This window comes from Pleurodeles waltl, chromosome 11 (assembly GCF_031143425.1).
Source record: "Pleurodeles waltl isolate 20211129_DDA chromosome 11, aPleWal1.hap1.20221129, whole genome shotgun sequence".
Lineage (NCBI taxonomy): Eukaryota > Metazoa > Chordata > Amphibia > Caudata > Salamandridae > Pleurodeles > Pleurodeles waltl.
In genome coordinates, this window is record NC_090450.1 from 342,266,584 (window position 1) to 342,289,196 (window position 22,613).

At 45.3% G+C, this 22,613-nt stretch overlaps 1 long non-coding RNA gene across 1 annotated transcript in view; it reads right to left on the reverse strand.

Annotated features, from left to right (window-relative positions):
• Positions 1-10,935: 10,935 nt before the first annotated feature.
• The window catches only part of LOC138266614 (uncharacterized), a 36,520-nt gene continuing 24,842 nt past the window's right edge, over positions 10,936-22,613 (reverse strand). Inside the window, exon 3 of the long non-coding RNA XR_011199576.1 lies at positions 10,936-11,307. This is a non-coding gene — a long non-coding RNA (uncharacterized lncRNA). The remainder of the gene's footprint in view (positions 11,308-22,613) is intronic.

Below are 22,613 nucleotides of genomic sequence, written 5' to 3' on the forward strand. Positions count from 1 at the left end.
TCTAACACATTTGTTCAAAATCACAGCCAGACTCCAGATTGTTTTGTGCAACAAGTGTGTTTATTCAAGTGCTCTAAATTGGATGGGTGGTTGCAAATCGTTGAGGGGTGATGGTGGAGGATTGTCCATGGCAGAGTCCAGACTATCAGTATCACAGGTGCATTATCCAAATGCCTGTGGGAAGTGGAGCAGGGTCAATTTAAGGTTGGATAGGGTGACAATGTGGGACAGTGGGATGACAATCAGGGGGGTATCCTTTGATGGCGGGGGTCTTGACATCTTACTCTGTCTTCTTCCTGGATCTCAGGGCCCGCTTGCGGGGTGGTTCTCCTTCTGCAGGGGGTGGGGTTCTGGTGGCCTGTTGGTCTTGTGTCGGGGCCTCCTGTCCACTAGCACCGGCGGAGGTGGTAGGCATTTCTTGGTCCATGCTAGTGTCAGGGGCCCTTTGTGGTGCCACAGTGTCCCGCAATGTGGTGACTACCTGATTCAGGGCCACTATGATGGTACCCATTGCGGAACTGATGTTTCTTAGTTCCTCCCTGAACCCCATATACTGTTGCTCCTGCAGAAGTTGGATCTCCTGAAACCTGGCCAGGACCGTCGCCATCGTCCCCTGGGAGTGGTGGTATGCTCCCATGATGGAGGAGAGGGCCTCGTGGAGAGTGGGTTCCCTGGGCCTGTCCCCCCCCTGTCGCACAGCAGCCCTCCCAGTTCCCCTGTTTCCCTGGGCCTCTCTCCCCTGGACCGTGTGCCCACTACCACTGCCCCCAGGTCCCTGTTGTTGTTGGGGTGGTGGGTTAGCCTGGGTTCCCTGTAGTGGTGGACACACAGCTGATTGACGTGTCCTGGGGACAGAGGTATGGGCCCGCTGGGTGGGTGCTGTGCTGGTGTTCCCAGAGGGGGGAAGGTCTGCTGTGGCCTGTGACTGCCTGAGGGGAACCGACTGTGGACCGGGCTGGTCATCTAGATCCAGGTCGACAGAGCTGCTGTCCTCACTGTGTGCCTCTTCTGGGGGTGGAGTGGACATTTGTGGACCCTCCTGCGCGGTGACGTGGCGTTCGGGTCCTGCAGGGGTACAAAAGTATGATTATTGCATCTGTGTGTGCCATAGTGTGCAATGGGTGGGTGCCCGTGTACCCCAGGGCTGGCATTCCTTTGTGGGGGCTGTTGTGACGGTGCTTTGGGAGGGGGGGATGGGTATGTGCAGTGGGCATGCTTTGGTGATGGGTGTCCATGGTTTGTGGTCGGATGCAGGGCCAGGTTTTGGGATGGGTGGGTTGTGATGGTGAGACATTTGCAAGGAGTAGGTGTGATGGGGGTGGGGGTGTCGGTGGGGGTATGAGTTGGCATGCTGGTGGGGTGGGGGGATGAAGTATTGAAGATTTGACTTACCAGAGTCCATTCCTCCAGATACTCCTGCGAGGCCCTCAGGATGCAGGATGTTCAAGACTTGCTCCTCCCATGCTGTAAATTCTGGGGGAGGAGGTGGGGGTCCGCCGCCAGTCTTCTGCACCGCGATGTTGTGCCTGGATACCATGGAACGCACCTTCCCCCGTAGGTCGTTCCACCTCTTCCTGATGTCGTCCCTATTTCTTGGGTGCTGTCCCACAGCGTTGACCCTGTCGACTATTCTGCTCCATAGCTCCATCTTCCTGGCAATGGTGGTGTGCTGCACCTGTGTCCCGAACAGCTGGGGCTCTACTCGTACAATTTCCTCCACCATGACCCTGAGTTCATCATCTGAGAACCTGGGGTGTCTTTGAGGTGCCATGGGGTGGTGTGGGTGATGTGTGGGGTGGTGTGTCTGGTGATAAGTGTGGTGATATGTAGTGGTGTGTGGTGTTTTGTGCGTGGAAGTTGTGTGGGTGATGGTGTTGTGTGCCTGTGGCTGCTAGTTTATAGATGGTGGGGTCTCTCTCTGGCCTTCTGTCGCAATTGTGGTCGTAAGGGTTTTTGGGTGATGTGGGTGTGTGTTTTATATTGTAATGGGTGTGTGGGTGTGGTGTGTGTATGTGTATCAGGTGTGCGTATTTTGAATTGTCCAATGTGGCTGTGTTTTGTAAATGTGTGTGTATTTCGAGCGTGGCGGTGTGTACCGCCAATGAAATACCGCGGTTGAAAGACCGCTGCGTGGATTCGTGTGTCGTGATAGTGTGGGCGTATTTCTGTTGCCGTGACGGTGGAGGTTTGGTCATCGCCAGTTTATCGCTGGCCTTTGGTGTGGCGGACTTTTGTGGATGTCGGGATTTTGGCGGTTTGCCTTTTGTGGGTCAGAATGACCGTGGCGGTTTACCGCGACCGCGGCGGTGTTATGGCGGTCTTCTGTCTGGCGGTAAGCGCCTTTTACCGCCGAGGTTGGAATGACCTCCTCAATTATGCCATATACAATGAGATCTGGAAGCTTTCTCAAATAGAAACAGCTGCGCATTTAAGGCATACTGATAAGGAAAATTTGGAAAAGGTGTTAGCTATTGTCGATAATGGCATGAACAATCTGTCAAACAGAATATACTCCCTTAATAACACAGTGTCATCTGTAATAGACATCATTCATAATGACATGTCCTTTTTACACCATGGACAAAGTCAACTGCGTTCCATCATGCAGTTAGGTTGGATACTGCAGATTCTGAAAAATGGCCATGTTCCCTGGAAATATATTAACAGTAGTGACCTTTTTGCTGCTTTTAATTTATCCAGGGAACCACAGACAATGACTTAAAGGGAAGCATGTTTCCCCATGCTTCATATAGAAAAATTGCCTTTCATGGTTGCAGAAAATCGATTGACGGTATGGCTTGTCCATGGTATTATAAATCTGCTTATTTCCACCTTTCGTTTTTCTCAGTGCTTGAAACATCTTGCCGTGGGCAGATGTGGGCAGCTAGGCGCTAGCTATATATTAAAGAAGAGAGGGAGTTGCCCTTTGAATATAAATGTCTGAAAGGCGAAACAGAGGTCTTTCTCAGCGGAAGCAAATGTGAGATTACTGTTAGTCATTCAATGATTTGCAAACAGGTGCCCCTTCATATCCTTTGCAATGCAGGAATCACAAACTTGGCCTGTTTTCTGGAGGGTACTGCCGTCCCTTTGATTCGTCCAGCATTTCATATACCTTCGAATGGAAGTTATGTGGTCCTGAACGAACAGAGCTGTTGCGGTATGAGACCAGGAATTGCCTACGCAATTTCAGTCTCCAAGATTGTAACTTGTTACGGACATGTTCTATTCCCTCCACCCCACACAAGAGATAAGAGTGCCTCCTGTGGACCAAGAACTGTTGATGTTCCTGATGAGGGTTCATTCACGGTCATGCTCCATGAGACTGAGGTTGATTAGTGAGGCCACTTACAAGCAGCCCTTGATGGACTATCTGGCTCCCTCATGCACTTTGGATGGTGCTGCCCTCGCCGGTGATCCTGCCCTTGAGGCTGCTGCACACTACTGCTCCGTGGATCCATCTGCCAATCCTGCCATTAATCTGACATCTGACTGTGTATTCATTCCTGGATGCCCTTCATTTTGATGACTTTGGAGACATTCTTAAAGATCATGAATATTGTTCGATTAATTTGACCATTGGCTTTATTCTACAATTCCAAAGTCATGCCAAAAAGCCCTTTTTGATCGAATTAACTTTGGCCTGCTGCTGTCATGTTTGACATTTTGTCTCTTTGTATGTTTTAGCTATTTTTAACTGTTTTCTAATTAGATTGTGCTTTTAGTTCACAGCATTTTAGCTTGGGTTCAGGCTCCTTCTCTGGCGTCATCATTATGGCATCATACTTCTCTTGGCAATGGGGAGGGTATAGTGGATCCTATTTAGTTTTTAATGGAATCAGGAGTTTAGCTTAGCTTTCTGTCTTGGAGGCCTGTGCCCCCGTCACCTAGTGACTTTTAACCTATTCTCTGTTTTAGCGCATTTATTTAGTTATTTCTTCTAAGATGGCTGCTGTGTGTATTGTTAGGAAGATGTTTTGATTTCACGATATAAGGGCCACCCTGTGAAGGCGTCACTATCAGCGTCAAAGACAAGAAATATACGTAGGTATTCACATCATGTCCCTTTCCCACTTGTATAAGGAACATAATGTACTTTTGGAAAGAATTGTTTATGTAATTGCCGCTCCAAGCATGCTTTCCTATCTATTGTTTGGGAACATACCTGCGTCAGGAGTCCTACAAGATCTGTATAAATACACCTCACACAGACAGGTTTATCAGAGGGATTCTTACCAGATGTTATCAATCCTATCTATGCTACACATCGCCTTGATGCAGACCTAGCCTTCATGTCCCCACGGAGTCTGATCTAGAGACCTCATTCCAAGGGTTGGGGGGCTCTTCTCATGGAAATGGTACTGGCAGATTAGGTTTAACACACCTATCTCTCTTTAGGTTAGAGATTAAGTTCATCATGCTAGGATATTAGGGCCTATTTCACATCTCATGTTATTGCAAGATGGTGGGGATCTTCATATTCACGACTCTCCTTTTTACATTTCTTGCAGTGCTCATTATCCTAATCATTGCAGCTCATGCATTTTACAGTAGATTGCAGTCTTGTTAATAAAAACGATTGAAAACTTTACTGCATCTTCTTCATTGCCTGCATGTGACTGAGACTTGTTGCTCATGTGAGATAAGGGTAATCTCTGTTTAGCCACAACTTCCCTGAGATGTCTCACTCTTGAGCCCGTGCATAAAGGAGGGTTGGGTCGACAGTTGCGATTTGTTGCAGGATTGGCCTAGTAACTGTAGTAGGCTGGCTTGGTTTGTAGTGGGTACCCAAGGTACTTACACCCTATTCCAGGTCCAATTATCCCTTATTAGAGAAATGTAGGCAGTGTTCTAGAAGCTTAGGCTGTCTAGGGGTAGCTGTAGCAGAGCAGCCAAGGCCGAACTAGGAGACATGCAAAGCTCCTGCAATACCACTATAGTTACACAGTACTTATACACAATAAAAGACAATACTCAGTCTTACTAAAAATAAAGGTACTTTATTTTAGTGACACAAGGCCAAAAATATCTTACAGGCAATACTCCTTCTGGAGGTAAGTATTATACACAATATATACACTAATAACCAAAATCAGGTAAGTAAACAGTTACAGAATAGTGCAAATAGTAGAAAATACAATAGATTACAATGGGCCTGGGGTAACACAAACCATATACTAAAATAGTGGAATGCAAATGTTGAATTTCCCCCTAGGCAGGTGTAGTGTGTAGAGGGGTGCTGGGAGTGTAAGAAAACACAAAAGGTAAGTAAAGTGCCCCACCCCAGAGCCCAGGAAAGCAGGAGTAAAGTACAGCAAGTTTCTGCAGAACACACTACAAATTGTGATGAAGAATTATGCAAGAACCAAGCAACACTGCAAGCAACAACCAATGGGATTCCTGGACCTGAAGACCTGCGGGTAGAGGAGACCAAGTCCAGAAGTCGAAGAAGAGTCCAGGAAGAACAGGAGCCCCTGCCAACCTAGAAGAAGGTGCAAAAGTGGATTCTCCGATTAGAAGAAAAGTACAGAAGTGCACCAAAGAAGATGGCTGCGGGTATGTGCTTGGTGCAAGAGATGTCCCACGTCGAGATGTTGGATGCAGGCTGTTTGCGTCACTGGATTCCGCCATCAAGCCTTGGTTCAAGCAAGTACGCATTTTGCGTCAAAGAGGAGCTGCTTAGACCCAGGAGGGACCTGTGGGTCTCAACTCAGACCGAGGAGAGGGCTCTCACCACTTCAGAGAGTCCTCAGAAGACCAGACAGCACCCACGGGAGTCCCAGAACATGGGACAAAGAAGATGCAAAGTGCTGTCGTCACAGCACTACACTGGAGGGTCTCACGCCGCTGGGGAACATATAAGTGTGTCGCAGGATGGAGTGCTGGGGACCTGGGCTACGCTGTGCACGAAGAACTCTTATGAAGTGCACAGAGGCCCAAGAAGCTTCAGAAGACGCAGTGCACAGGGTTACTGTCGCAGCACGGGGGTCAAGCCAAATTTGGACAGCTGGACCTTTGGACAGTCTGGGTCACTTAGGTCCACCACCTGTGTTCCAGTGAGCACGCTCATCATCAGGAGAGGAGTACCAGAGTACCGCTCGTCGTTGCAGAAGGGTGCCTGCTGAAGCAGGGTAGTGACTCCGTCACTCCACGGGAGATTCCTTTGGTTTCTATGGTGCAGGGTGAAGACAGACAGTCCTCAGAGCGTGCACACCTTGGAAACTGTTGCAAATGCTCGCTGGAGCTGAAGTTGCAGGTCACAGAAGTTGTCCTGGATACTTTGTTGCATATACAGCGGTTCCCGGAGCAGTCTGTGGTTGATCTGATGGTCAGAAGCTGAAGCAGATGATGCAGAGGAGTCCTGGAGGAATCTTGCAAACCGAATCTGAGGAAACACACAGAGGAGAGGCCCTAAATAGCCCTGAGAGGGGGATTGGCTACCTACCCAGGTATGCACCTATCAGGAGGGGTCTCTGATGTCACCTGTTGGCACTGGCCACTCCAAGGTCTCCAGAGGGTCCCCACACCTTGGAATCCAAGATGGCTAATGCCAGGGACACTCTGGAGGAGCTCTGGGCACCCCCCTGGGGTGATGATGGACAGGGGAGTGGTCACTCCCCTTTCCTTTGTCCAGTTTCGCGCCAGAGCAGGGACTGGGGGTCCCTGAACCGGTGTACACTGGATTATGCAAGGAGGGCACTGTTTGTGCCCTTCAAAGCATTTCCAGAGGCTCTGGGAGGATACCCCTCCCATGCCTGTAACACCTATTTCCAATGAGAAAGGGTGTAACACCCCTCTCAAAAAGGAAATGCTTTGTTCTGCCTTCCTGGGATTGAGCTGCTGGGATTGGCCCCCCCAATACCAGATTTGGATTGGGGGTCAATTCCATGTTTTTAGACACCCACATGTCCATATTCGGAATTATCATTGTGAATCTACATATATGTATTGACATACATGTAGTGCACACTTATAATGGTGTCCCCGCACTCACAGGATCCGGAGAATTGGCCCTGGACAACGTGGGGGCACCTTTGCTAGAGCAACGGTGCCCTCACACACAGTAACTTTGCACCTAGCCTTCAGTAAATGAAGGTTAGACATATAGGTGACTTATAAGTTACTTAGTGCAGTCAAAAATGGCTGTGAAATAGTGTGTGCACTATTTCACTCAGGCTGCAGTGGCAGTCCTGAAGAAAGGTTTGTCTGACCTCTTTCTGGGCAGCAAAAGAAATGCTGCAGCTTGTAAGGATCTCCTGGAACCCCAATGCCCTCGATACCTAGGTATCATATAGTAGGGACTTATAAGGGGGGTCCGGTGTGCCAATCAGAATTGGAATATGGAGTCACTAAACTGTAGTGACTAATTTGGTAAGTAGAGAGAGCATAAGCACTGGAGTTCTGGTTAGCAGAACTTTAGTGACATGGTTAAGCATACTGACAACACACATAGACCACAAACTATGAGCACTGGGGTTCTGGCTAGCAGGATCCCAGTGTGACAGGCAAAACACACTGGCAAATAGGTTTTAAACTATGAGCACTGGGGGTTCTGGCCAGCAGGATCCCAGTGAGACAGTAAAAACACACTGACAAACAGGCCAAAATTGGGGGTAACCATGCTAGAAAGAGGATATGTCCTCACAGTTGCCTACAAACAAAAGTGCTGTCATCCCTAAACCAACAGTCTTGCCTAGAGCAAGAGTCCAACTATGACAAAGATGGAGTAATTGCTTAATTTTGGTAGTTTCGCATTACAAGACTCAGGGCATGATTATGGAAATTACTCCGTCGTAATAAAAATTTTGCCCAGACCTAGTTAAAGTCTGTCCTATTGGCTTTGCCAGAGGTGGGGGAAGTACCAAAAAAAGATTACTTTCTGTATAGAATACCTGCAGGAAATAAAGAATTGAATGCGAGAAATTGCACAATTAGTTTACTTTTCGCATGTTAAGTAGTTCTTTCTGTATTCCAATGGATGCACTTTTTGGAAGGAAGAATGATACACCAATTAGCCAATATAATTAGGTGAGAGAGCCACAGTTCTCTAAATGGAGCAACCTCTATATATACCTAAAATAACTGGTAACAGGTTGTCCCGGAGTCTGCTTGTATGTCAAGTCAAACCTAAAAAGGGATGTTTTGGATGCTCATATCTGATTTGATGTGGTTTGGGATTTCTATTTATGACCTTCATCTATAAGTTTGCGTGTGTCTTGCATTTTACGTGTGGTATAAGCTATTAGATCATCAATTATTTGCACAGCAAAGAACCATTCTGCTGATGACTAGTAGCCTTCCTGCGGCCAAGACCTCTTCATCACAAGCCCACCCAAGAAACATTCTAACTTACTTTTTTTTAAATGAAATTTAATCAGTTCATGTAACGTGCATATATGGTCCTGGTTTCCATTTTATTGTTGCTGCTAGTTCTTGTAAGAAAGAAAAATAGCCACCATTCCTGAAAAATACTAATAACACCTAGCCTTAACTCCTCATTATATCTCTTTAGCTTGCTTTTTTGCATGTTTATCTCTCCTCAGTTTATTTGTCAGCATTTTCCTTTCTTTTGCTTCCTCCTTTTTTCTACTTTTATGTATTTTCTCTCATGCTGTGGACAAAGATGGGTAATAAAAAAATCAGTCACAGTCCCCAAAAAGGAATGCTGATGATCACCACCTGCGACCACTGACACCAGTAAGCACTGCACATTTCGATTCTTTGCCCTAGAAGTTAAGGGCCAGATGTATCAAGCTCCCGGTTTGCATTTCTTAAATAACAAATTTTAAGAAATCACTATATAAGAAATGCAAAATGGGATGTATCAAAACTTCGAGTCGGTAATAGCGATTTCTTAAAATTCGCAAAAGCAATTTGCGAGTTGCACATACCGGATCACAAAAAAATAGCTAATTGGTATTTGAAAATCGCAAATTGCAAAAACGGCAAACGGGAACAGGCTGATGACACCACAACCAGGAAGTGAGTCAGCCCATGCTGTTTCCAGGAACCACAGCCACAGGAGCAGGCAGAGAAACACAGCCCAGCACCAGGGAGGCAGCCCTGAGAGCAACGCAGGACCAAACAGCAACATGGTCACTGATGGGAATGTGAAGGAGAAAGGTGACAGGAAGCACTAGCTCAAATTCAGTAAGCAGGAATTGGAGATGCTCACTGAGTAGGTGGTCAGGAACCACGACAAACTCTTCGGGAAGAACTCACTCCAGGTACCTGAAAGTGAGAAGAGGAAACTGTGGTCAGACATCCAGACCAAAATATGTGCAGTGGGTGTTGCGCAGCACACCGTGGAGGAGATATGCAAGCGGTGGTACGACTTGCGTTCCCGTCCCAAAGAGACGGTGGCCAGCAGGCTAAAGAGGCAAGAAACACCAGAGGAGGACCACCTACCCAGACACCATCCACACCAATGGAAGACATGATGGAATCCACACTGCTTCCTGAAGCACCTCAGGGACACCCAGCACCACCAAAGGTAAGAGCAGCAATGATGTGTATTCCCCATATGGGCATGTACAAATGCCCCCTAGAAAAAAGCTATTAGCTCGATGCAGTGTGATAAATAGTCCATGCCACATCTTACATACAATGCAACAATGCCTTATGGGAGTGGTAGTCCACACCCCTAAAGTGCAACTACCACATAAATAGCATGATAGTACTCAGACAAAGAGAAACAACATAAATGACTCTTAGTGATACGATGTTAGTGTACATTTAATACAATTATGCAACTATTTGTGCAATATTTAAAAATGACATGCTGCACATTGTCGTTGTAGATGTCCCGGGTCCTGACGCAGCAGAAGGTGGAAATGCAGGGGGTAGTGAAACACAGCCGCAGTCCGTCTCAAACACCAGTGAGTCCTTCATTATTGCACCAACTAGACACAGTTCAAGAGTGTTCTCTCTCCCAGAGTATAACCAGGACTCAGACGAAATGCCGGATGAAGTACCCACAACACCCCCAGAGGCTAGAAGCACACACAGACAGCAGTCCCTCGCCCCCAGCGTCAGTCCACTCTGCTCAGGAGGTGTCACAATGCAGGCAGATAGTGCACTGATGCAGGAGAGGGCCCATCACTCTTTGACAGCCTTGAAGCTGCCATCTGGAAAGCTTAGCACCTGCAATGTAAACACATGAGGTCAATGCACAGGCAGTTGGTGTCTTACAATGACAACATGGGAGTACTGCACAAGCAGTTGGAGTCTCTTAATGAAAACATGTGCAAGCTGCAGGAGGGACAGAAAACAGCAGCAGAAAACACAAAGAAGATGACAAACACCATTAGGGAACTCTGCACTGTGATTCAGCAGGAGCGTGTCAGCCACTATATGTGCCATCACCAATTGATGGGCAGGTTGGATGGGTTCTGCAGATTGGTCAATCGGCTCGCTACCTCAACTGCCTTGATATCACAACATGCTGTGGGCATACAAGTGGAGTTGGCACATTGCAGTCGGGACGTTGCACAGGGATTGGTGCAAACCACCAATGTTTTGGATACAATGCAGACAGCACGGAGTGCTACAAACAGCGAACTGGGTGGTTGGGAAGGTGAGGAGCTCTCTAGCCTCAGCATTCTCACAGCCCCTGTGATGGATCCTAGGCGTCGCAGTACCGGACACATTACTGTCTTTGAACCTGCTAAAAGAGGTGCCACTGAGGCCACTAAGCACTCAAGTGGAGTGCATGGACGTAGGAAGTAATGATGAGGGGTATAGGGGGCTAGCTTAACATGTAGCAAAACTATTATACTATAATGCTAATAGTGCGACACTGTTACTCGCACCCGTTTGCGTCTAGTGCATAGCTATGTCCTATTCACACATATGTTACCTGAAGTCAAGGCAATAAAGATGCTACCTACAGCAATACATATAATAGACGTAGTATTGTCATTACTTACATCAGTAATGGTTGCGCGTGATGTCAGCACGTCTTTGTCTGCCCTCTGCTGCACTGCTTCTGTCTAGTGAGTGAAGGGGTGGTAAGGGATCATCATCCCCATCGGAGTTTGGCTCAGTGGGTTCCACAGGTATGCCCCTCATTGTAGCAATGTTGTGCAATATAGCACATGTAGCCACGATTTTGCAGGTTGTTTCAGGGCTGTATTGTAGTGCACCACCACTCTTGTGGAAGCATCTGAAGCGGCTCTTCAGCAGTCCGAAGGTCCTCTCCACAACACCGGGTTGTCCTGTGAGCAGCATTAAATCTCCTTTCGGCTGGCGTTGCGGGACTCAGGTAGGATGTCAGTATGAAGGACCACATAGCGTAGGCACTGTCTCCTGGAATGACATGTGAGAATAATGAGTACTTGTTATACATTACGTCTTATTTACATCAATGCAACATTGTCAACTATTACATTACCCAGTAGATATCCTTCTCCAAACTCCCCAGGTAGTAGCCTTGTGTAAATTCCACTGTGGCGAAAGATGTAGGAGTCATGTGTGCTATCTGGATATCTGGCCACGAGATTGGTTATGATGTTGGAGGCATTGCTAATTACTTGTATGTTCATGGAATGTGAATTTTTACGGTTCCAATAAACATACTCTGTGGCCGATGCCAGACAGATAGCTACATGTGTGCCATCAATGGTGCCTATTACATGTGGGAATCGGGCAATCTGGTAGAAATCAAATTTTGTCTGTAGAAATTCCTGTGGGGTGCTGGGGAATCTTATGTGCTGTTGAATTTTGCTCAGCATGGCATTGAGAAATGCATTGAAAAATCATGAGAGGGCACTCTGAGACCCCTCCAGCTGCTGCTATAACCCCTTGATAGCTGTCTGAGGCTAATAGGTGCAGGGAGCATAATACCCACACCTGGGTGGGTATACTATTGGTCCTGTGTGTTGTGCGCTGCAATATGGGTTGTCAATCAGCTATCAGGTCAAGTATCATGGCTGAGCTTAACGTGTACTTCTCATATATCTCCTCCTCTGTCTGGTCAAAAAGGGTTATGCGCACTCTGAAAATGCACTCCTGTCTCCTCCTCCCTCTCCACAAACCTGCCAGATTCCTCATCCTCCTCGCCATGACGTAGAGTGCGGCCATTGTGGAAAAGGGGCTGAGTCATTCTGGGTTTCTTTACATAGGTTATTTGCGAATTTTTGATGCATAGCATTGCGAGACAAATTTGCGTGTCGCAATCTGGGTTTCGCAAATAGTGACATGATTTTGCAGATCGCTATCTGAGAATCGCAAATCTAGGTCACAATTTGCGTTATGCAGATAGCAATTTGCTAAATCATGTCGTTATTTGCGATACCTAGATTGCGACACGCAAATTCATGTTGCAGTTGCATGGAATCACAATTTTAGCGATTCCTTATATTTGCACTGCAAATGCCTTTCATACATTCTGAAAGGCATTTTTGCATTTGCAAACAGCTGAAATTTGCGATTTGCACCATTTGCGAATGGAAAAGAGTTCAAACTCCATGTCCAGCCTGGTGTTGCCTTATAGTGTCTGACTCTATACCTCATAACTGCAATATCTGTATTCAACTTTATTTGGTTTAGTTACAATGAGTGCAGATATGCTTACTACAGTAGAGTTATTAAGGTATAAATGTTATAGAAATCTACAAGAATCTTTTCCACTTTTGACAGGTTTTGAGTAATCAGATGTTAAAAGAAATGCAAGATAAGCTTATTCCATTCATTAAAAAGAGGTGGTTTTGAGGAATGAAACACATGTTTTGAACTACTTGTTTAAAGAGATAATGGTTCACTAAGTGTTGAAGATGCAATGAAAGGTTTTCATCAAATTTAATTTGCTGTGAAGGCCAGGAAAGTGGCTCTGGAGCATACTATAGGGCGTCTAAAGAGCTCTTAGGGTTGCTGAATAAAATTGAAGTGGGGAGCTCTTCATACTTGGGCCTTAAAATGAGAGTCTGAGGTTCAGCAGACATTCATGGATGTCTGATATTCTAATAGGTCAGCATTCAAAGGAAGCAACAGGGTAAGTATGTTTGACATATATTTATGGTAAACTGGAAACAGTGCTACCACCGTCCACTCAGCAGCTTTCTCCTAGCAATCTCTGGAACTTTTCTCTGAATCTATGTTTCCACACAATTGTCAGTCACACAGCTGACTTGCCCCACCTGAGATCATATTCAACACAGGGACATCAAATTACACCGATGTCTTTATAACTAAAAATTAACACAACACTGGCGTTTCATAATCATAGTACAATCCAGATACATTTTTGTTCGAACAGTTGAACCATAACTCAATTACTCTAATTTCCAGGCATTACACTTCTTCCTTCACAAGCCTTGCCTGAAATTCTTTCTTACCTCTTCATCATTCAAAAGTACAGTGAAGTTCTTCTCTGTCTACAGAAACAACTAATTCTCCAAAAAGCAATGCTGAATCCTGATTCAGCATGTTTCCATCCTGAGACCTCCTGGTTGTACTTATCTCTTACGTCCTCCACATGAACCGGCTTGAGCAATTTGGACTTCTGCACACAATCTTCAGTCATTCACATTCACCCTAAACTACCTGAATATTTTCCTGCATTTGCAAAAAAGCAAAACTCACTTTGCCTCACTAGCCATCTTGATTAAATGCTTGACCACTGCCTGCCACACAATACCTTCTTGTCTATCTTCCTCGTCCCAGTATTTATATCATGAGCTTTAGCCTCCCAGAAACTCTGAAGTCCAAAAAGTTAGCACACTGGTTAATCATCCCTCCAACATGGCTGACTTCCCGCTCCCCCTCACTGTGCATAAAGATCACATCCTGTTTTTTAGTTTCTGGATCATGAAACTTTTAGTCAAGTACTGGAAGAGCCAGGTAAAGATGATACAGGTTGCGGTAGCGGCTGCTTTTTAGGAAAGGGAACTAGGTTCTTCCCCTAAAAAGCTTCGTCTTGAGCCTGTGACCCCTGCAGATTGTGAGGCAGAGGAGGAGGAGGAAGAATTTAAGGGGCAATATGTGCAGGGTCAGGAATTGAAAGGAGTCCTGCAGCATAGCAGGCACAACTTGGAATTCCCTGAGTTGGTTATGCAGGAGGACAGTGAGGATTTTTTCACCCATTATCAGCAGAAGGAACCTGAGTCCCTGCTGCTCCACTCTTCTGTTAAAAGGGTGAGGGAAAATGAATGGAAGGAGGTGGACAAGCATGCTTTTCCTAGATTATTGGCAAAGAGGTATCTGTTGCAGGGCATTGCAGAGCTGTTTTCAGAATCCATCAAGGTGGATTCTTTGATGGCAGGTCTGGTGTCCCAGGGGGCTGTTATTTCTGAAGACACTGCCCTCACAGATCCAGTGGATAGGAGGGTTGATGTAGCGGTTAAATGTTCCTTTGCTGTTAGGGTGACTGCTTATTCCTCCTATGCCATTCAGTCCTTATGAAGGACTTCAGACTCTGGCAGAATTAATGGATCAGGGGAAGATGTTACTCCTACTTTGGCTCGTATGGAGCAGCAGGTGCGTCTGTTGTCAGATATTTGCTTTGATTTCCTGGGGGTCGGCAGCATCCTTAGCTGGTTCTTCCATTGCGATCCAACAACAGTTGTGGTCACCTTCTTGGAAAGCAGATGCTGCACAGAAGGTGTTATTGATGGAAATTTCCCTTTTTGGGGTTAATCTCTGTGGACCCCTTTGGAGGAAATGATCCAAAAAGTTGGCGGTAGACCTCAAGCTGAAGGCCCCAGAAAAAGTGGGTAAACAGAAATTTTTTCACTCATAAAAGGGCGTTCGGGACATCCAGGCAGGGTAAAGTCCAAGAGCCCCTTTGTAGTAGAGGGTATGGCCAGGGTGCCCCTTACACTGACAAATCGGCAGCCGCCTCTCAGCCTTCCTCCAAGCCCTGACTATATGATTGATATTCATGCCTGATGAAGAGACGACTGGCTTGGTTCTCCAAGATTTGGGAGGAGACAGTGTTGGATCAGTGGGTCCTTCAAATTGTGAAGGAAGGTTTCCGGTCTGGGTTCCCATCTTTCCCACCAGATGTATTTCAGCCTACCCCTTGTCCAAGAGACGGAATAAAAAAGCAAACTTTGCAAGATGGAGTTTAAATACTTCTGGAAAAAGCACTCAAGCAACCAAGGCCTGTGATCAATCTAAAATGGTTGAAACAGTTCATCCCTCATCTGAAGTTCAATATGATGGCACTGCAGAAAATTCTTCCCTTCATCAATCAGGGGGATTTTCTGGCATCCTTAGACTTCCAGAATGCTTACCTTAATGTCACTGTCTACCCACAGTAACAACGTTTTCTCTGGTTTTCTGTAAGGAACAGCATTATCAGTTCAGGGTATTACCCTTTGGTTTGAGTTCTTCCCCTAGGGTTTTCACTAAAGTACCTCCCCCCCCTTATTGGTGTCATGCATATGAGGGTGATTAAGGTGTTTCCATATCTTGATGATATGATGATATTTGCCTCTTCTTTCTCCAAGACGGAGCTTCAGGTGCAGGAGATGTGCAGTGTGTTGCAAGTTCACAGACTCTTGATCAATCACAGAAAATCAAGTCTCACTCCAGCACAGGACCTAACTTTCATCAGGCCACATTTCCAGACATTGGTTTGGTGGAAGGGTGTTTCTACCTGTGGACAGGAAACAAACTTCGGTGGCAGAAGTCCAAGGTTTACTGGTGCAGCACTGCCCCCCTGTGAAACAGTGCTGAGGGTACAGGGCCTGATGTCAGCCTCTCTTATGGTCCTTCCCTAGGCATGTCTGAATATGTACTCCATGATCAATCATTTGCTGTCCCACTGGGTGACGAGCACTTTGGATTATGCCCAGGTGGTTCCCATGACATCAGTTGTGAGGGAGGCTCTGAGCTGGTGGTCAGACAATATGAATCTGTCAAAAGGCCAATTTATTCCAGGTAGTGCCATACAGAGCAGTGGTCACAGATGCCAGCAAGCAGGGTTGGGGTGTGATGCTGGGGGACCTGTCAGCTCAAGGAAGATGGTCAAAAGTTCAGGCGGGTTGTTTTTCAAATTACAGGGAGTTGAAGGCAGTTCAGTTGGGTCTCCTGGATTTTTCCCCTTAACTTTGACGGGTCATCATGTGCAAGTCCCGACAGACAACAAGGTGTCATGTGGTATGTGAATCACCAGTGGGGTTGCAGGGTTCCCTCCCTCAATCGCCTGAGTCTGGATATTTGCAACAGGGCAGAGAGGGAACTAGAATCTCTGACTGACATCTACTTACCTGGGAAAGAGAATGGGGTGGTAGGTTCCCATCCATAAGCTCATTGTCTTTGATGATGGAGGTGTTTTGTCTACTGCAGAAGAGGTTTGGGACAAGAAGAATAGACCTGTTCACCTTGAAAGACAATGCCAAACTAACACGTTTTTGCACAATTATTCCTTGCCGTGAGGCATGGTAAGTGGATGCAATGCCGTTCCAGTGGCCGGAAAGGCTGCTTATTTTGTTTCCACAATCCCTATGATTCCCAGGATATTGCAGACAATCAGGTAGGACAAGGCTATGGTAGTTCTGGTAGTTCCAGGTTGGCACCAGCGATCTTGGTTTCCCCTTTTATTGGGATTGGTGATTCGGCCACAGTGGGAGATTCCATGTCACCCCTACCCCCAATGGGTCCCGGTCTCCTGGTCACAGTCCTTCTCATTCTGCATCTTTAAGCCTGGTTGTTGAGAGGTTAGGGCTGATGGATAGGGACTGTTCTGCAGTAGTGGTGAACTTGATTCAATAGTCTCACCAGCCTTGTACCTTGTAGGCTTATGCTATGCATTGGGCGCACTTTGTTACATGGTGTGTTGGGTGGTGTTGAAGTAAGCCTCAGCAAGGCCTACTAGTGCAAGGGGTTCACCCTTCTCTGCACAAAGTCCTCAGACCATATAGGAAGAAGTTGGCACAGAAACTGAAATAAAAGACAAAGTTTATTAAACCTCATGAGGTAGTACTACAGTTCAAACAGCACCCTTCGGTAATGTTTGAAGTAGCACACTGAACTGAGAGAGCATGGTCCTTTTATACCCACGCAGGGGCTAAAAGGAGGTGGTACAATTATAGAAGCAAGACTTGCATACATGTAAGGTCATGTGGAAATGCGCAGTCGACAGGTAGAAGGGGCTAACAGTTTTCAAGGACTAACAGCTGCAGACCTTACTGGGCATGTGCGAAAGTGGGAGATGCTAAATATAACTTGTCACTAGGCAGATTTTCAAGAGTAGTTAACAGAAAGGTAGGACAGAGCACATGGTGAGCACATGGCAGCATGTGGCAGAGAAAATGGCTGCCATGAATACAAAATGGATTCCGCGAAATATTCACAATAGTTACTAAATACAAGATGTCTTCAGCTAATGCTTAATCTAATCGCTATTAAGTTACAACAGTGGGGTCTTGACATGGACAATGTTGATCCTGACTTTTGATGGATTTGATGTAGGTCTGTCCTCTTCGACTCTGAGAGAACAGTGGGCAGCACTACTGGCCTTGCTACTCCTCGGTTTGATCCTTTGGAGCAGCTAGTAGCGCAGCTCTTAAAATCCTGTTCTTTGAAGAGACCTAGACCTATAGCAACAGCCCCTTCATGGGAGTTGCCTTCTGTTTCAAAAGCCTGCAAGGGGAGCCCTTTGAACCTCTAGACTTGGTGAAGATTTCCTCAGCTAGGAGGATTGGTGAACGGGGTGCCTTTTTAAGGTCTGAACCATTTTTGAGAATTTTGGCAGACAGGGTGATTTTGAGGGCTCTCCCTACCTCTTTCCCTAAGGTCTCTTCCTATTTCCACAGGTTGGCAGGGGTGGTCCACCCTGTTTTTCCCCCAATCCTACATCCGATGAAGAGGCTTTGTTACACCTCTTGGATGTTAAAAGGGCATTGTTGATTTACTTGGCTTGGATAAAGTGTTTCAGGAAGGTGGAGAGTCTGTTCATATGCTTTAATCCAGTGAGGAATGGTTTGAAGCCCTCTAATTCCATGCTTAGCTGATGAATCAAGCTGGCATTTCAGTTGGCTTATGAGCCTCGGAGACAGGTGCTACAGTGTAGGGTGCAGGAAGATCCACTAGGGCCTTGTCCACTTCCTGGGCTGCTTTTGATGGAGTCTCTAAGGAGGAGATTGCCAATTTAACCATCAGGGCTACTTCTCATCCTTTTATGGAACTCTATTGGTTTGAAATCTGGGCGGTGCCACTGTGTCTTTCGCCATTTCTATACTAACTTCTAGTATGATTTTATGTGCTGTCATACATTATTTTGTGTGCTATTTCTATATTAAAACATCCTGTTTCTGATTCTGGCAGGTTGGTCTTTGTTCTCTTTTGTCAATGCAGACGATTCTGGCTTGGGTATCAGCTCATGATGTAAATATTGAGGTGAGGAAAACGGATGAGAAGGTAACGCCTTCGTTACTTACCAGTAATCGTCATTACTTCAAGTCCTTGTCGTCCCTGCCCCAGTATGCTTCCCCATTCCTCCCTGCCCTTTGGGAACTGACTTCATTGGGTTTTGTGGCATTGGGATGCAGGATGTGATATGGGTCAACTTCCTCTTTAAGCACGCTGACGGGCAAGGGGAAGTCAGCCATGTTGGAGGGATAGAAACTAGTGTGCCAACTTTATTGACTTTGGAGTTTCTGGGAGGCTAAAGCTAATTATGTAGATACTGGGGTGAGGAAGACCATGACTCGGAGTAATAAAGATTACCAGTAAGTAAGCGTGGCAAGTTTCAACAAACAAGGCACCTTCTTTCCCTTCAATACTTATGTATTTGACAAAACCATTTTCACAGAGTTAAAATCTTTGAAAAACAGTTGTGGAATGTGGTCCACATGTGAGCAAGGAGCACCTGGCACAGGAAAGTACAGGCAGGTAGTCTTCTCTTAATCTCTTATCAACCTGCAAAAGTCCACCATTCTGCAAAAAGTATCAAGTTCCCCAAAAGCAGTGGCAACAATCAAGTACATGCAACACAGGTTTAGTATATAAAATCTAAAAGCAGGTAAATTAAAATAAAATAAAAATGTTTTGCAAAGCAATACCCTACCAAGCCGGAGCCCAACTTTCCATGCATCCATGCAAAGTATGTTCCTTTTTAGGTTGAGCCTGGGCACGGCGCATGCCCTGTCTGTTCAAGACATGTTGTGTTCAGTTTGTGAGGTTTTAGCCCACACTTTACTTGTGATTGGTTATATATTTTATATGTAAAGGGCTTGCTTATATGTAGTTGTTTCAGCTGTAATGTTCCTCCTTTTGTTGTGTTGTTTCCACCCATGGAGCACGCCTGCATTTCTTGTATCCTTTCACTTGAGTGTGTTTATGTTTGTTGTACACACTTTTTTTTTTATGGATTTTGTGTGCCATCCTTGGAGCATGCAGAATTGTTTCTGCCTTCCATGGATCACACCAGTATTACTTGTCTTCTCTTTTCAATTGAGTATATGAGTCTATTTATTTCTAATGGATTCTGTCGGCCGTCCAGTGACCATATCTGCATCACTTGTCTTCTTTGCAATTCGGGGTATTTTTGTTTTTTGTGTGCCTTATTTTTTTTAACGAATGTTATCTTTGTTTTGGCTAGGGGGTGTTATGTTTTTTGTCATATTTGTAATATGGCAAGGGTTGCTGTTTGTTTTGTCATTATGTTTATGCTATGTGGTGTTGTGTTATATAGTATCAGGTTGTTTTTGTTGTTGCAGAATATTTTATATAGCTAGCTATGGGTGTTTAATTAATTTTTCCGTGTGGTTGGAGTAATGTATATTTTTGGGGCAGAGAGTGTTTGGTAGTGACTTATAGAGACTTGAGGCTTATTTAAAACTATGAACCCTTGTTGGTGCTGCGATATTTATATCGCTAGGCAGGGGTGTTTAATATATTCATCCATGTGGTTGGAGTTATGTGTATATTTTTGGCAGACTGTGTGTGATAGTGATTTAAATATTTCTGAGGTTGATGTAAGATTGTGTACCCTGTTTGTGCTCTGATATTTTATACCACCAGCGACAGGTGTTTAATGGCTTTATCCGTGCTGTTGAAGCACTACGTATTGTCGCCAAGGGGGTTTAATGCATTTAAACATGTGATTAGAGTTATGGTTTTTTTGGGGAGGCATAGAGTGTGCAGTAGTTACTTAAAGAGACTCGAGGCTGATTTAAAACTATGCATTGTTGTTGTTTGTGCTCCTATATTTCTCACCGCCAGCCATGGGGGTTTAATACAATTATCTGTGCAGCTGGAGTTATGTATTTTCTGGGGCAGAGAGTGTCTGGCAGTGATTTAAAGAGACTTCAGTCTGATTTAAAACTATGCACCCTCGCTTTTTGTGCTGTCATATTTCACAGTGCCAGCCATGGGTGTTTAATGCATTTAAACGTGTGGTTTGAGTTATGGTTTTTTTGGAGCAGAGAGTGTCTGGCTGTGACTTAAACACACCTGATGCTGATTGAAAACTACGCACTGTCGCTTTTTTGTGCTCCAATATTTCACAGTTCCAACCACAGGTGTATCATGCATTTTTTGTGCAGACGGAGTTATGTTATTTTAGGGCATAGAGTATGTGGTAGTCACTTAAAGAAACTTGAGACTGATTTTCATGTTGTTTGTGTTAGCGTGTCTGTCCTCATTCGGTCTTTTATTGTTTAATTTATAAGGGGACGCGTAAGAGTTTCAATAGACCTTTTGACTACACTTAAAGTGATTCCACCATAAGTCCTCAATTCAATGCAATTATAACATCATAATCAATAAACATCATCAAATACTCTTTGGAGCCAGTAACCTTCACACACCATGACCCATTTAGCCACAAATAACCATACCTTTATGTAGCACAAAGGGTTACAAAGTTGCGCAATGCATACATTGTGCCACTTTTTAAATTTGCCACTGCGATTTTTGCCTTGTTGGGCCACATTAGCATCAAAGGAAATGATGCTAAGATCACTCAAGGATGTGCTAGGGGCTCTTAAATCTGCCCCCATGTGTTTCCGAGGGGTTATCGTTCATTGACCTTTGTTGAGTATTCTTTTCCATTCCCCTATATCAGGGTAACCAATTCCATTGAAGTTTCTGATTTTGGGGGAAAATCCTTGTGTAATGTTAGCCTCATGTGAGTATAATGAGAGTCCCTCTAGCTGTAATCAGATACTGAAGAAAAATCTGGAGACCTTACTGCTGCCTTGCAGTTCAGTTCTGGTCCAGTGCATTGACAACCCACAGGTGAAGTCAGTAACTTGAGAAACACGTAAGCAGGATGACATTGCTTTGTTGAAAAACCTTGCAGAGGATGGAAACAAGGTATCCCCTACAAAACTACAGCAAAGTCAGAGGGAATTTCTTTACTTGGGACACCACATTGAGAAGTGAGTTAGGAGAGTGTCCCAAGAATGTACCTCCACAGTTTTGAGAATGAATGCTCCCATGGCACAGAGAGAGAAGTCAGGATGCTTCTGGAAATGATAGGTTACTGTCGTCGGTGTATTCCCAACTTTTCCCTAGAGGCAAAGCCCTGCAGAGACTTACACACAATGATGTGACTGATCTGCTACCCTAGGACAAAGAATGCATGAGTGACTTCTTAGTGCTCAGAGAAAACCTCTGCCATGCTTCAGCACTAGGAATGCCTGATTGCAAGACTTTTGTTTTGTACTACCTCAAGCATACAGGAAGCATACGATCTGTGTTGACACAGACCTATGGGAAAGCAATACGGCCAATGGGTTACTTCTGTGCTTCACTTGATCCAGTGACTGCAGCACTTCCTGAGTGCCTAAAAACCAAAGCCACTGTTGGTGTTAGCATCCAGCAGTCTGAGGGCATAGTAATGGGCTATTCACTTACTATGATGGCACATTCATTGGAGATCTTACACATGCAAACTCAGCACATGACAAGCAGCAGACTTTGGGAGCAGAAAATGTTTTTCTTAGGAGGTACAATTTTTTTTAACTCTGCTACTCTTTTGCCTCTTCTGGAGAGTGGTTCACTTCACTATGCCTTGTTTGCCTGATTGCCTTGTTGTTGCCGAGTGGTGCACAAAGTCAAGATATGACATTTGAGATGGTCCTCTGGAAGAGCCCAATTTTACTTTGTTTGTGGACAGCTCTTGTTGAACAGATGGGCGAGGGATTTTGAAAGCAGCTTAAGCTGTTTTCCCCAGTGAAAGTGTGGTGGAAGCCTCCTATTTGTGCAATGTAACATCCACATGGGGGCTGAACTAATCATACTTACTAGAGCATCCAGTGGTTCCAATAGTTTGAGTAGTCCACCACATCGGGTAGTTATCATAGTGGGGTTTCCTGACCTCTTCTGCTTCCTCAATCAGGAATCTGAAATGTACCATGGACTTGCTTGAAGCACTGCAGCAATAGCAGTTGTGAAATGTGTAGCAGCCAAGAGTGGGCCAGAAAACGCTATGCAGGAGAAATGGCTATGTATTGTACTTTTGAGCCCTGTACATTTAGCCAGAATGGGCAATGAGAAACTGACAATGACACTGTTTCTAACAATACTGAATTCTGCAAATACATATCTGAAGTTGGGAGAGTTACAGAATGAAATGCCAGAACCTGAGAAAGAAAAGTGAGTGAGCACTGGCGGGTAGAGCATCAGAATGAGATTTCGGTTTCATGGGTTGGATGACCTGT